The 14,549-nt window shown below is 49.1% G+C and overlaps 1 long non-coding RNA gene across 1 annotated transcript; it reads left to right on the forward strand.

Moving 5' to 3' along the window:
• The first annotated feature begins 5,209 nt into the window (after positions 1-5,209).
• On the forward strand, positions 5,210-11,901 carry LOC148774560 (uncharacterized). The gene is made up of 3 exons (XR_016035655.1): positions 5,210-6,583; positions 9,155-9,367; positions 10,457-11,901. It is a non-coding gene; the product is annotated as an uncharacterized LOC148774560 (long non-coding RNA).
• Positions 11,902-14,549: the final 2,648 nt, after the last annotated feature.

Consider the following 14,549-nt stretch of genomic DNA (forward strand, 5'->3'; position numbering starts at 1 on the left):
AAGGTGACAGTTCACTAGAGCTCGCTATGGAAACCCGTAAATGTTTTCCATGTGGTGAGGGTCTTTGTTCCTGTGGTTTTCTTAGAGCTGGAGCTGCTCCTCGGAGCAGTGCCTCTTCCCCTGCACTGCCTCGGGGCCAGGGCTCAGGTGCCTTGTTGAGCTGCCTTGAGGTTAGGGAGCTTGTGGTACCATGCTGTTAAGTCTCCCAGCCTGGGGACTTCTCGTGCCTGCCGGCTGGTGCCCAGACCATTTCCTCAGGCCTCCTGGTGTTGCAGAGCCTGTCTGAGACGTGCCCAACGAGGCCGTGTGTCGGGTCACATCTCCCGCTTTGAACGGTGCTTCCTGTGGTGGGTGTCCTTTATTCCCTGTAGCCCCTTAACTTTAGTCTTTCGGAACCTCTCCAATAACCTCAGAGATGGGCAGTGTTGCTCAGAAGGTAGATGCACTTATGTGAGAAGAGGGAAATGTAGGTAAATATATCTATCCAATGTCAAAGCCTCTGATGTTCTTTTAAAAAGTTTTAATTTTTTTTAACAGACATTTCAGCCTGTTCACATTCCTCTTTCATAATTTGCTTAAAGTGAAATAGGAACAAAGAAGGAAAATGGTATTTATTTTATACTTTCTGTAAGATGGCATGAGCAGGATCCTTCCTCAGTCCTTATAACAGACATTATTATCTCCCATTCTGCAGGTCAAGAAAGTAAGACTCAGAGAGGTCAAGTAACTTGCTTTAGGTCACATGGGGCTAAGAATTGAGACTGACTGCCTAAATCCACGGTTCATTTTTTTTTTTTTTCTGCTGCTCAAGATGGCTTCTCCCAATTTTATTTTCTTTCTTACAGATAAAGAAACCTCAAAATTTTTAGATAGGTTCTCAGAAGCTGTGATTAAAAACAGGTTCGGTTTTCTAAAGTAGCCAGTGAAAGCATGAAAGAGTGTAAGAACTGGAAGGTCCTTCACATGCCTGCAGTGAACCGATGAGGAAACTGAAGCCTCGGGCGTCATGTTGAGGGTCACAAAGCTGGAACCAAGTCTATAGTTGATTTACAATGTTGTGTTAGTTTCAGGTGTAAAGTGAATCAGCTATGTGTGTACTCACCAAGTTGTTTTTCTTGTTTGCTTTATGGCCCGTTGCATTGCTACGGCACAGCCACATGTCCTGGATTTCCTGGGATACTGTTTGAATGTCTTGCCTGCCAGAAACCAGTGATTTCCCCCAACCATTGACTGGTCTGGAGACTCCAGCAGTAGAAATTCCAGCCTCATCCCTTGCACTGCCTCTAAAAAATGACATAGAACTTGAGCCTGGTCTGTGGTTTGGAACACTTGATCCCTTTGGATGAGCCACAGTAATTGTTCATTAGCTACTTGAGGTTGCCTGTAAATCAACCTTTCTGGCCTGGTATCAACAAAGCCATAAACTTTATTAATAAGGAAATCCTCATTGGCCTTTTTTCAGAGAGGGACACAGATGTTGCTGCTGAGAAATGTCGGTTGTGAAAAGAGGGGCTAGGTTTGAATTTGGGGGTCCTTGGCCCTGTGTGGCTCACACTGAGGATTTCCTAAAGTGGTACAGAACACTGGGTTTTCAGTGCTCACTGCCACTAATAAAACTCATCTTCTTCCATCATTCAATTTCTAAGTGCCTGTGAGTGCCAGGCCCAGTTCTAGGCCCCCAAAGATGGAGAGAAAAGAGGCTCTACCCTCTGCAGCTGTCTCTGCTGAGTGTCTAGTGCTCAGGTTACACCTGACTGGCAGCCTGAATTTGTGGAGACTGGAGTCAGTGACTTTGTGTTCCAGGGAGTATTTAATAGATGGTAACTCATCTCCCAACCCCAGCTGGCCCCACTGTGCCCTGCTGTCCATGCTGCAAACAGCCTGTCTTTAAGCTGCTATCTCAAAAGTACCATAGACCAGGCAGCTTAAAGAATGATGCCTCACAGCTCCACAGGCTGGTCATGGTCAGGGTGCTGGCAGATTTGGTGCCTAGTGTGGACCAGCTTCTTGTTTCACAGAAGGCCATGTCCTTGCTCTATCCTCACACGTTGAAGAGAAAGCCCTGGGCTCCATCCCCGTATTAGGGCACCATACCCACCGTTGGGGCGCCCGCTCATGATGTCCCCAAAACCTAATCACCTCTCAAAGGCCCCATCTCCAGATACATTCACATAGGGAACTGAATGTCAGTATGTGAATCTGGGGGAGGATACAGTGAGATAGATGGTATCACCAACTCGATGGACATGAATTTGAGCAAACTCCAGGAGATGAAGAACAGGGACTCAGCAACTGAACACCACCAACAAGCATTCAGTCCACGCAGCATACCTAATGACCCCCTGTTATGCTAGGCCTGGTCATGGCCCTGTGCTTGTCACATTGAGGACTGTTAGAATATCTTGAATCTTCTCAAGTCCTTGTTACTCAGGCCTTTGCCACTTACAGAGCCAGCCTTTCATCCCCACCACCTCCACCTCCATGGAGCCAGCCCAGGGAAGCCTTCTTGGGCCCCACCTTCACCAGAGAAGAAAGCAGAGAGTTAGGCTGAATCCAGGCTGCTGGCTAATCCTGTCTTGTGGACCAGTATTTCGTAGGGGATGTCCTTAGTGTGGTCTGTGGGTTTCCAGATAGGATGCAGCAGTGATTGGTGACCTAAGATAAAGATCAGGAGAGAGTGATAGCCACGAGAGAGCCTCTTAGGGATGGGCAAGACCTTGGGAAGAGGATGTTGACTCCCAGCAAACAGCCTGGCCTTCAGCTTCCCAAGTCTCCTGCCACCAGAAGGATGCCCATCTCACTGCGGTCATTGTGAGCCTGGTGCCACAGGCTAGCAAACGGCTGACCTCCCGGTTAAGTTGATGCTACCTGGGGAGCACTGGGGATCCTGCATCTGCAGTGCTGGCAGCAGTTAGCAGATGGACAGGCCTCCTTTAAGAAACAGTTCCATGGAAGTGATTACTCGTTCCAAAAAGATTAAGTTCTTTCCTATTTCAGTATATTCATGTGGTCCAGAGAATAAGGCAAGGCTGTTGAGCCAAACTCAAACTCCCACTCAGTTCCCACTGAGCACCTCCCACCCCAATCCCTGGTAGCGACAAGTGTTTCCAATTTAAAAGATTAGGAAACAAAAGCCCCTGGAGTTTAATTACCAAAACAAAGTGTACTTTCCTGAGTTCTGTTCCCTTTGACCTTGGTGGTTGACTCCAGCCCTCTACACCCAGCCATCTTCTGTAGGGAGGCAGGGTCTCCCAGGCCACCCCGTTTTCCATGGGACTCTGATGTCCTGTGTGTTAGAGTTGTTCATTTTCACCTCCCCCACTAGAATGTACGCCTCTCAAAGGTGGGCCCTTGTCTCTCCTGCTGAGTTCTGTGTCCCAGCTGCTATGAACAGTGTGCGTGGTATCAGTAAATAACTATGGAATGAGTGAGCGGTTGAGACCAATGGTAAGTCATTCTAGCAGTCCTTCGTAGCTTCTGCTCCTGAGGGCCCCATGCTCAGTGTTTTGGGTAATGGCATTGGGAACTGCCGGTAAAGAGGGACCAGGTGATGGCCTGTGGAGCGAGGGGGAGAGGAGAAAGGGAAAGCTGATGACAGTGGAGCCCAGGTGACCATTACACGAGAGGAGGAGGTGGTTTGGGAGGAAGACCAGAGTCTGGAAGTGGGTGTGTGAAGCTGGTGGTATCTGGGGCCGATGTCTGCCAGCCAGCTGGGAACCTGGGAGAGGGCAGAGAAGAAGCAAACATCCTTCCTAGAGAGAGAGTGGTTGAAGCCTTGGGGGCAAGTCATGTGGCCGAGGGAGGAGAAGAGAGGGTTGAGGGCTTAGCCTGTGCCTAGAGGAAGGGAGAGGAGAGAGAGAAGAGCTGCTTCAAGTCGGGAGGACTCTCAGTGGGAAGGGCCCTTGCGAGAGGCCAAGGAGTGGAGACTGAGAAGAGATGGCCTCTCTTGGTCCTGCCGTTGCCCGCACCAGGTTCCCTAAGGGAGGAAGTGAATGAGGGAACTTGGAAGGGGTGGTTGGTCTAGTGGTGGGGCGGGTCTGGACCACAAGGTGGTCGTGTGAGAGGCTGGGTCACAATCCAGCTCTGTGACGTACAGAGCCTTCTTTGGAAGGTCAGCATCCGCATCCATAAAGGGGTGCCAATAACTCCTGCCTTGGGAGGTGTTTGAGGGTTAACAGGATTGATGAAGACCACGGAAGAGTCCTTAAACAGGCTGCTGTCACCACTGGGGCTTTTGCAGAGGGAGTGGGAACCGAGGTAGATGCAGTTAACTAGGAGAGGTTTGGTGGTGCTGGGATGCAGAGACCAGAGTCCTGGCAGAAGGCCTCAAAGGTGGGACTGCAGATGGCTGCTGGGGACAGAACCTGCTGGCCTGTCCCCCAGGCCCTCACAGTGCACCTCATGGACTATAGCCCGCCAGGCTTCTCTGTCCATGGGATTCTCAAGGCAAGAATACTGGAGTGGGTTGCCTTTCCCTTCACCGGGGATCTTTCCAACCCAGGGATTGAACCGAGGTCTCCTGCACTGCAGGCAGATTCTTTACCGTCTGTGCCACCAGGGGAGCCCACATATAGAGGCCACCACTGGATAAAGCTGTAGGGGAAGCAGTGGAATCTGAAAAGTGAAACTTCCCTTACAATGAGGGGTTTGAAGGCACCAGAGAACGAATGTGTGATTGGTGGGAACAGAAGGGCAGGGAACACAGCCTGGAACTCACGCCCCCCCAGAGTCAGTGTTGTAGCCACGTGTTCCGGAAACAAACTCACTCAGAAGGACAATGCAGATAGTAGAGTGCAGTTTATTACACCAGCGGGCCCAAGGCAGAGTCTCCTCTTAGCCAAGGACCCCAACCAGTTTTTGTGAAAACCTTATATACCCTAAGTGTACGTGCTCAAACCCACCTCCCCGAATTCCTTGAAACTAGTCTGGACAAAGTAAAAGAGAGATACGATCAAAGTTAACCCATGATTCATGTGTCACAAGACGAGATAAACAGTGGACATTTATCAATAGGCCTGTGGTCATATCCCAGTAAACAATGGAATTTACCACTTTGTTCTGTTACAGAGATAATTAGTATATTATTTTAGGCAAGGGAGAGTCCAAGTACAAGTCCTGAGGCTCTTTTATGGGGGTGGGTGTGGGGAGGGGGGGGGTCTGGTTTTCCATTGGTATGCCATTTCTATAGACACCGGGCACAAAGTTCAGAGTCCATTGGGAGGGTGGCCATGCGTGTAGCCTAATGTTCGCAGCCCGGCCTAAGATGGAGTCCATGAAGTTTCCTCCTCCATCAGGGCCATGGAGAGACCCTGAAGGCACAATGGCAGGAGTCGGCACTTGAAGGCACAGCTGACATAATCTGGAGAAGGAAATGGCAACCCACTCCAGTATTCTTGCTTGGAAAATCCCATGGATGGAGGAGCCTGGTAGGCTACAATCCATGGGGGTCACAAAGAGTCGAACATGACTGAGCGACTTTGCTGACATAATAGACAGGAGGAGGGGGTACTGGTCAATTTGTACTTCATTCTTTATTTTTTAAGAGTTCAGCTTTCTAGCGAACGTGTTACAAAAGAGGTTTAGTCAAAAGCCCAAAGCCCATGTCATGGTCAGACTCCTCAGGCCCCTCTTTCTCAGCTGGTGGGGGCGGCAGGAACTCCTGCAGCTGCAGTCCCAGGCACTAGGCAAGCCCACCAGTGCCGACACTGGCCAGAGCCTTGGCAAACCGTCCTGGCCAGAAAGAGTCAATGTTTACACCAGCCGCTTAATAAGGGCATTGCTCCTCCGTGACTGTCACCTCGTTGTGCAGGGTGAGGGCCGAGTTAGATGCAGGCGAGCTTCAAGATGGAGGCCATGATACAAGCAAATGTGAAGCAGGCACTGCTGGGCAAGGTGCTGGGCACTGGGTGAAGTGAAGACCTCACTACAGCGCGACCCGAGCTTCCTCTGAGTGACTGAGCACCTTAGTGGCAGCTGAGAAAGGAAGCCAGGTAAATTTCTCAAAGACTGGATCCACAGACTCCCCAGGCACAGATGATATTCAAAATATCTACCAACTCAGCCTGGCTCAGGCACTGACTAATGAAGCTACCAGACGGGCTTGGCGATGCTACTGGTGGTCCATGATGCTCCTGCCTCTCCTGTGGCAACAGAGAGGAGAACCCAGGAGGCTGCCATACCTGGAGCTACTGCAGCTCCATCCTCTGCTGGCCTGCGTGGGGCCTGGTTGGTTGCAGTTGTGGCTTGGTGACTCAGCGTGCCTCTTCCCGCTTGGGTCCTGAGGTGGGAAGGACAAGGAACTTTTCATACCCCATCCCTCGACCCTTATGAACTGGCAGTGAAATTGGAGGTCAAGAGATAGCCGCAAGCTAGAGCACCCATTGCAGAAGGTCACTGCCTTGGCCCTGGGCAACCTGGGAGTGAAGTTTTCCTCTAGCCACCCAGACCCAAGCACTTGACACTGGGCCCCTTCTCCAAACCTCCAAGTGGCTCCTCAGCTGGCCATAGACCTCATGAATCTCACTCTGGCTGGCAGCCAGAGGGTAGCTGCACACCATAGATGGCAACATGCATGGCCTGGGAGGTAAGCTTTTCTTGCTAGGAAAGAGCGTATCTAAACTGAGGCAAGCTAGGATTTGATCTGCTGAGTGCTGAGCCAGCTTTTCTGGAACTACTTTGTGTGTCCAGCAGGTACAGCTGCTCCACCAGGAAGTGGCTCCCACTCAGATGCTGGCCTGGGCACTTCTGGGTGTTTTCTGCTGAAATTCCCTCTTTTTTTTTTTTTTTGCTGAGTTTCCCCAGCCTCTACCTGCCTCTTTTCCACCAACTGGCCCTCTGCTTGGACCCTAGGAAGTGTCAACCAACCCATTGGCTGTTTAAAGTACGTGATGATATTACAAGATTAGATGGAATCCCTGGGTCCAAGGTCTGTGCCAAACTGGCAAGTGATATGGTAATATCACCTGGCATTGCAAGTTACTTGGCACAGGTTGGCAGCCCATGGCAGCGGACTCTCCCTGTCAGGCCCCTCCCTGAGCCACAGTGCTCAGGGTGACAATCCTTTCCTGTCAAGTCACCCACTCCAGCCCCAACTCCGCCCCGCTGAGCTGCTCTGCGTTCCTGTGGTCCCAGAAAGGCCTCAGATTCCAGGCCAGGCCAGGCCTTGGCCCTGGCCATCCCCTCTGCCTGTCTTTAGGCCTTCCTCACTCTCTCATTTCAGGAGAGTCTTTCCACAAATGTTGCTCTCAGACCTTCCCTGCCCTTCCCTGTTTCTCACGGCGCTTGTCAAACTGACATCATCATGTATGTAACATCAAGCTCTTTTTTTGAACTATTTTTTGCTGCTGTTTTTGCTGTGCCCACCACAGCACCTGACCCACTTTTGCTGCCAGTTAAATGATTGTTCATGAGTGAATGAATGAACACCTCTGCTGTTTCTCTCTCAACATGCATGGAGCTCCACACCCATTCCAGGCTTGAGGGCTTTGTAGGAGGGAGTCATGGGGCCTGGCTTCCTGATTCCCCATGTGAGCCTGAGTGTGTCATTTAGTGCCTACTTCTTCCCTGATGGTTGGTAAAGAATCTGCCTGCCATGCAGGAAACCCCAGTTCAATTCCTAGGTCGGGAAGGTCCACTGGAGAAGGAATAGGCTACCCACTCCAGTATTCTTGGACTTCCCTTGTGGCTCAATTGGTAAAGAATCCACTTGCAATGTGGGAGACCTGGGTTCAGTCCCTGGGTTGGGAAGATCCCCTGGAGAATGGAAAGGCTACCCACTCCAGTATTCTGGCCTGGAGAACTCGGTCACAACGAGCCGGACATGACTTGAGCAACTTTCACTTTCTTCCTAGTTGTAAGAATAGTGTATGAGAACACACTTATCATAGAGCTGTAAAGAAAGCCCTGAATGGGAGGTAAACTGGGTTTGAATCCTGGCTTCACCGCTTGCCAGCTCTGTGGCCTTGGGCAACCTACCTAACCTCTCTGCTTCAGTTTCCTCATCTGTGAAATAGGATTAAAACAGCTTCCTTGAAGCTCAGTCAAAGTTGCAAACAGTAGAACTGACCCAGAAGCTTACTAAGGGGTTATTGGGGAGGCTCAATAGGAGGATGGAAAGCCTAAGACAGCTGACCAGGTCACAAGGAAGACTATTCTTGGGAGTATGTCACCAGCATTGCCAGCACTGGACCTGGGGCCGCAGACCCTGCTGGCCTTCCATGAAGAGACAGATTCCCAGCAGTGCCTCTGATCGGTGGAGCTCAGGTCCAGAGACTAAGACAGCAAGTAGAGGGGCTGGCCCAGCATCACACAGTGGCAAGCTCGCTGAGCTAGCAGGGAAGAGACGCCACCGCCCACCACATTGCATGCAGAGGGTTGTCCTAGGGATTAGCAGTTAATCCATATCCCTGTACACAGCTGGTGGGAAACTGGTGGAGTCCACTGGAGTTAGTGCATGCTTATCCTCTGACTCACTGATGCCAAGCGAGTGTGCATGTCCTCTGGAAGATGGAGATGAAAAATGTTAACAGCAGCGCTAAGCGTAATCACCAAAAACTGGGTATAGCCAGATGCCCATCAAGAAGGGAATACATGGGCCCTTCCTGGCGGTCCAGCGGTTAAGACTCCACACTTTCAACGCAGGGAGCGCAAGTTCCATCCCTGGTCGAGGATCTAAGATCCCACATGCCTCGCGGCCAAAAAAGCAAAACATAAAAAAACAGAAGCAATATTGCAACAAATTCCATAGAGATTTAAAAAGTGGTCCACATTAAAAAAAAAAAAAACTTTAAAAAGGGAATACATGAATAAATAAGCACCCTGGAATACTACAAAGCCACAAGAACTACAACTACATATAACAATGTGGAGATATCTAAGAAACACAACGCCAAGCATTGAAAGCCAGGCCCAAAACCACGTAGGTTGTATGGGTTCATTTATGCCAATTCAAACACAGGCAAAATGGACGGATGGTTTTAGAAGCTGGGACAGTGGGTGTCGGCCTAGAAAGACAGAGAAGAAGGGGCCGGGGTGGGGTTCCTGGTGCTGAGAATGCTCGTTTTCTTCGACTGGGTGCTGGCTTCACAGTGTATTCTTTGTGAAACTTCACTGAAGTTCCTCATTTATGATTTGTGTTTTTTGTGTTTTTCTCTAGGCTTGATATACTTCTATTAAAAAAAAAACATATAGGGCTTCCTTGGTGACTCAGTGGTAGAGTTCACGTGCCAATGAAGGAGACATGGGTTTGATCCCCAATGAAGGCGGATTCTACATGCTGAAGAGCAACTAAACCCATGTGAAACTACTGAGGCTGTGTTCTAGAGCCCGGGATCTGTAACTACTGAACTCAAGTGCCCTAGAGCCCATGGTATGAAGAGAAGCCACGGTAATGAAAAATCAGTGCACTGAAATTGAGTAGACCCCCATCCCTGAAACTAGAGGAAAAAAAAATCCACACTGCAACAAAGACCCAACACAACCAAAAAATATAATTATTAAAAATAGTAACATACAGGTTTAAAAAAAAAAAGAATTTGTCCCAAGAAGCACTGAGGATAGTGCCCATGGTGTGAGCTGAATAAATGTTAGGTCATTGATTTTAGCATCGTCCTAGTCACCAGTTGGTCTTTCTCCCACCTACCACACTATCCTCTTAGACTAGAAGAGACCCCTGTGTTTTCAACTCTCAAATCCATCTGTAGACAGAGCTGGTGCCAAAAGTTTAGGGGTTTTGAGCTTGTTTGTAGGTGGTGGGGAAAGACCTCCTGGATCAGTGCCGCCCAGTCACTCATCAGGGAATCAGCCACTTCGTGCAGAGGCTGGGAGGCCAGAGAGTGAGAACTGGGCACACCAAGGGCCTGCAGGTAGCTGAGGACAGGAGTGGAGGCTGGGATCTGGGCGGTGACGGAGAGCTGGGGCCTCAGAGGCAGGGAACAGATTGGAGGCCATCCTGAGGACAGCAGGAAACCTGGGAGGGAGTGGTTTTGTGTGTGTTGGGGGTGGGGCACGGGGGAGGTGTATGTGTCCCGTTTTGCTTTGGCTTCAGTGAGGAGAATGAATGAATGGAAAAGGAGACCTGATCAGAAAGAGCGGGGCAAGAGGGAGGGATTATGAAAGGGCGTGAGTACAGTTTTGAGGTGACAGATATGTTTATTATACTAATTGTGGAGATGGTTACGTGAACATACATATGTGTCAGAACTTATGGACTTCTGCTGTTATTATTATTGACTGGGCCATGTGGCATGTGGGATCTTAGTTCCCTGACTAAGGATCACATCCACACTCTGCACTGGAAGAGCAGACTCTTAACCACCAGACCATCAGGGAAGTCCAGAACTTACAGACTTTATATATAGTTTGTTGCATGTCAAGCATACCTCAATAAACGGTTTTTAAGGAAAATCCAACTCTGCTAGACTAGAATTCTAATAAAATTCTTATCCTTATTTTACAGATGAGGAAAATGAGCCTCTTTGGGATTAAATTACTTGCTGAGGGTCGCTCAGCTCTTAAAGGCTGGATCCAGAGTCTGAATGAACCAGGTGTGCCCTAATTCAAAACCTGTGCCTTTTAATCCCGAAGGAGTCTGAGTGGCAGGCCAAGGGGCCAGGAGTGAGAGTCCCCAGGTCTGAATACAGCCCACCTACGGAACTGATGGAACCCCAGAGACAGCCCCTGCTTAAACACAGTGTTCCCTAAGAGCCCCCTCGTTGGGGAGGTAGGCAGATGCCGGGCCCACAGTTTTCAGAGCACATCATGGCAGCAGCAGGGTTCTGGAGCCGACTGGTCCCACTCGGGAGGGCTGACTTAAATTTCCAGGAATTTCACAAATCAGTTGCTAACCATAGCCATTATTTTCCCCCCATAAATCAGAATATAAACCAGACATACAGAACAATCTGCATAGCCCCAAAGAAGTTTTAATTTTCCCCTGCTAAAAGTTATCACCCAGGAGGTATTCGGTAAGCATTTGTTGAATTGAAAAATAGAGAAATTTTAAAACTTTGAATTTTAGTAGTTTTTTACTTACTCACTTACTGGACCAAAAGAAGAAGAAAAAAGGCTAGTAGAGAAGAGTATCTTCTGTTAGGCCTGTATCATTTCCACTTTGATGCCCTCTGGTTATCGTCAGGACAACTAGAGTAAGTTAGGGCTGCTTCAGCAGAAATGTCATCTCCCAGTGACCACTTGATACTTTGGTGACCTAATGGTCCTCAGTCCATTCAACACGGGAATTCTGCCATAGAATTCCCACGGTCTAAAGAGGGACGGGAAGAAGGAAATGGCAACCCACTCCAGTATTCTTGCCTGGAAAATCCCACGGACAGAGGAGTGTGGTGGGCTACAGTCCATGGGGTTGCAAAAGAGTCGAACACGACTTAGCAACTGAGCACACACGCGTGGATGTGTACAAGTTTTGAAGAATTCTGTGGTTATTTCTTAGCAGTGTCACATGCTTATTAAAATAATTAAATATAGGGATGCCTCATCAGTGATATATTTTCCCAAGGTGTAAATATCCTCTGTAAATCTGTTTCTGCCTACAAAGTCAACTAATTTCACTAAGGCGAAGCTCCTTGCAAAAACTTAAATTACAGTCCCCATTTGGTTCTGTGAACAGCTTTGACTAGCAAAGAAATCCTTTGCGTGCTTTTTGAATGTGAAAAAAAAAATGAAGAGGCACGGAATATTAGAAGTTTGCTACAGAGTTAAAATAAATTAAAGGAAAGCAAAGAAGTATTTGTACAACCAAACAGCCAAAGGAATCCTTTAGAGTCGGTATTTTCAGATAGCAGGAAAACATAGCCATGATCAAAATTAAATTATATATGTTTACGATTAACTCAAATATGTAAAATACAAAGGTCATAATACTCAAAACTCATGACCTCCTAATTATGTTCCCACTTCTTTTTTTTTTTCCCCAGAGTTTGGAAACCTGTAGTAAAGATGGAAGGGTCTGGGTTTGTAGCAAACGAAAAAAATGGCTGTAGAGGGAGTGACTGGATGGAATACTTGCCCATGTTGGAGTCCCTAGACCTGACAGCAGCAATGATGGGAAGCCAGTATTAGCTGCCCCCACTGCCTGTGTTCCCACTTCTTTTGTGTGTGATTGGCTACACGGTGGCTCACCCCACCTGTGCCCCCAGTTCACAGCCCCCAGCATGCCTGATGTCTTGGATCAGCTGAACATCATCAATGGCATCCTCTTTATTCCTCTCCGGTGAGGCCCCACTTGGACATCGGCCTGTACTTCCTTGGACTTTTTTAACTATATTAGTTGGCATGACTCGAATTGAGAAGTATATCCTGTGGGAAGGAGTTCCTCGTGAATCCTTCCAGAAATACTCTGCATAATTGGGCAAACACAGATCTGTAATATTTTTTCCCTAAGGCACAAAATTGTAGTAAACCATGCATGTAGATATTTTTCTCCTGCACTGAATCTGCCTTGGCAATCATTTCATGTCAGTATGTAAAGAGCTAGTGGTAAAGAACTTGCCTGCCAATGCGGGAGATGTAAGAGATGCGGGTTCAATCCCTGGGTGAGGAAGATCCCCGGGAGAAGGGACCGGCAACCCACTCCAGTATTCTTGCCTGGAGAATTCCATGGACAGAGGAGGCTGGTGGGCTACAGTCCATGGAGTTGCAAAGAGTCAGAACCAACTGAAGTGACTTAGCACACATTTTATTTAGCACTTCTGTGTTATGTTCCCACTTCTGACCAGTATTCATGCTCTTTCAGTTCTGCGCACCATCATGTCTGTTAGGTAGAGACCGTCTCTTCCCAACTCCTCTTCCTGTGGTAGCTTGAATTCGGACCGGAGGGATTATTTACACCCTAGAGATGGGAAAGGTCTTCCCTTGTGGCTCAGCTGGTAAAGAATCTGCCTGCAATGCACGAGACCTGGGTTCAGTCCCTGGGTTGGGAAGATACCCTGGAGAAGGAAAAGGCTACCCACTCCAGTATTCTGGCCTGGAGAATTCCATGGACTGTGTAGAGATGGGAAGAAGCTAAATCAACACAAACCCCTCAAGCTCCCCACATCCCCCTCACCTGTGGAATGTTAAACATTTAATCGTCACATCACTGAGCCCTAGGGTCTTGGGCAGAAGGCTCAGGTCTGGGGTTGAAGGGAGAGGCAAGCCCAGACAGAGGCTGGAAGCCCCAGGCTGCCTGTAAGGACAGTGATAAAATGATTTTCATGCCTAGAGCCCAGCCGCCTGAGCTTTCATGTATTTCTTCACTTAATCCTCACCACAACCCCAAGAGGTAAAATGCTATTACTACCTGCAGAGAAGTTTCTTGCCCAACTAATAAGTGTCTGTCTAGTCAAAACAATGGTTTTTCCAGTAGTCATGTACGGATGTGAGAGTTGGACCATAAAGAGAGTTGAACACTGAAGAATTGATGCTTTCGAACTATGGTGCTGGAGAAGACTCTTGAGAGTCCCTTGGACTGCAAGGAGATCAAACCAGTCAATCCTAAAGGAAATCAACCCTAAATATTCATTGAAAAGACTGAAGTTGAAGCTGATGCTCCAATACTTTGGCCACCTGATGTGAAGAGCAGAGTCATTGGAAAAGACCCTTATTCTGGGAAAGATTGAGAGCAGGAGGAGAAGGGGACAACAGAGGATGAGATGGTTGGATGGCATCATAAACTCAATGGACATGAGTTTAAGCAAACTCTGGGAGATAGTAAAGGACAGGGAAGCCTGGCGTGCTGCAGTCCGTGGGGTCGCAAAGAGTCAGAAATGATTGAGTGACTGAACAACAGTAAGTGTCACAGCCCAGTTACAAAGCCTAATCCTCAGCTGCTGCTGTCCACACAGTGCACCCCCTGAAGGAATCAGTGCTGGACACAGGGTCTGGGCTGACCCTCTCCTGAAACCTCCAGCCGGGTGCTGGTAGGAGCCTGGTGTAGGCTCCAGTGACCTCTAGGCCCATGGCCCCACTTCTCCTGTGGATAGCCTGTCTTGGGGGCCACGTTTTGTGCAGATCTAAGTACCAGGGAGAGGACAGACCCATTTCCCATGACTAAGGCCAAATCAGGTTGACTTCTTTTCGAAACAGCTTGGGCCTCAAGGCGGGAGTGGGTAGAGCGGGGCCTTGTGGTGGAGGCCCCACAGCCTCCTGAGGGCTCTGAAGAGGAGAAATTCCAGAACGCTGAAGCCTGAGGGGCCTCTCAGATCCTTCTTCATGTGTGAGGAAAGTGAAGGCTTGGGAGTGGAAAGGTCCCTGGGGCTGAGAAGGGGCCGACTGTCCAGTGTCTGGGGCTTCAGAGAAGGAAGTTCAAGAGAAGATCTCAGGCTGCCAGGGCAAGAGGAGGAAGCCCTGGGTGGCCAGACAGGTTGGAGCAGGTCTTCCAGGGGCCATGAAGGTTATGGATGGGGAGGATGCCTGCGGCTTTCCCTCTGGTGCTGGGTGTGTGTGGGAGGGGGCAGGGGAGGCTGTGGTGCAGGGCTGGGGGTGAGCGGTGGGTGAGCTTCAGGTGAGCCACGTGGGGAGTGGATGCCTGGAAGAGACTGCAGGGCGGGGCTGAG

The sequence above is a fragment of the Moschus berezovskii genome, chromosome 21 (genome assembly GCF_049115385.1).
Source record: "Moschus berezovskii isolate FMDL1 chromosome 21, NW_MosBer_1.0, whole genome shotgun sequence".
In the NCBI taxonomy this organism is placed as follows: Eukaryota; Metazoa; Chordata; class Mammalia; order Artiodactyla; family Moschidae; genus Moschus; species Moschus berezovskii.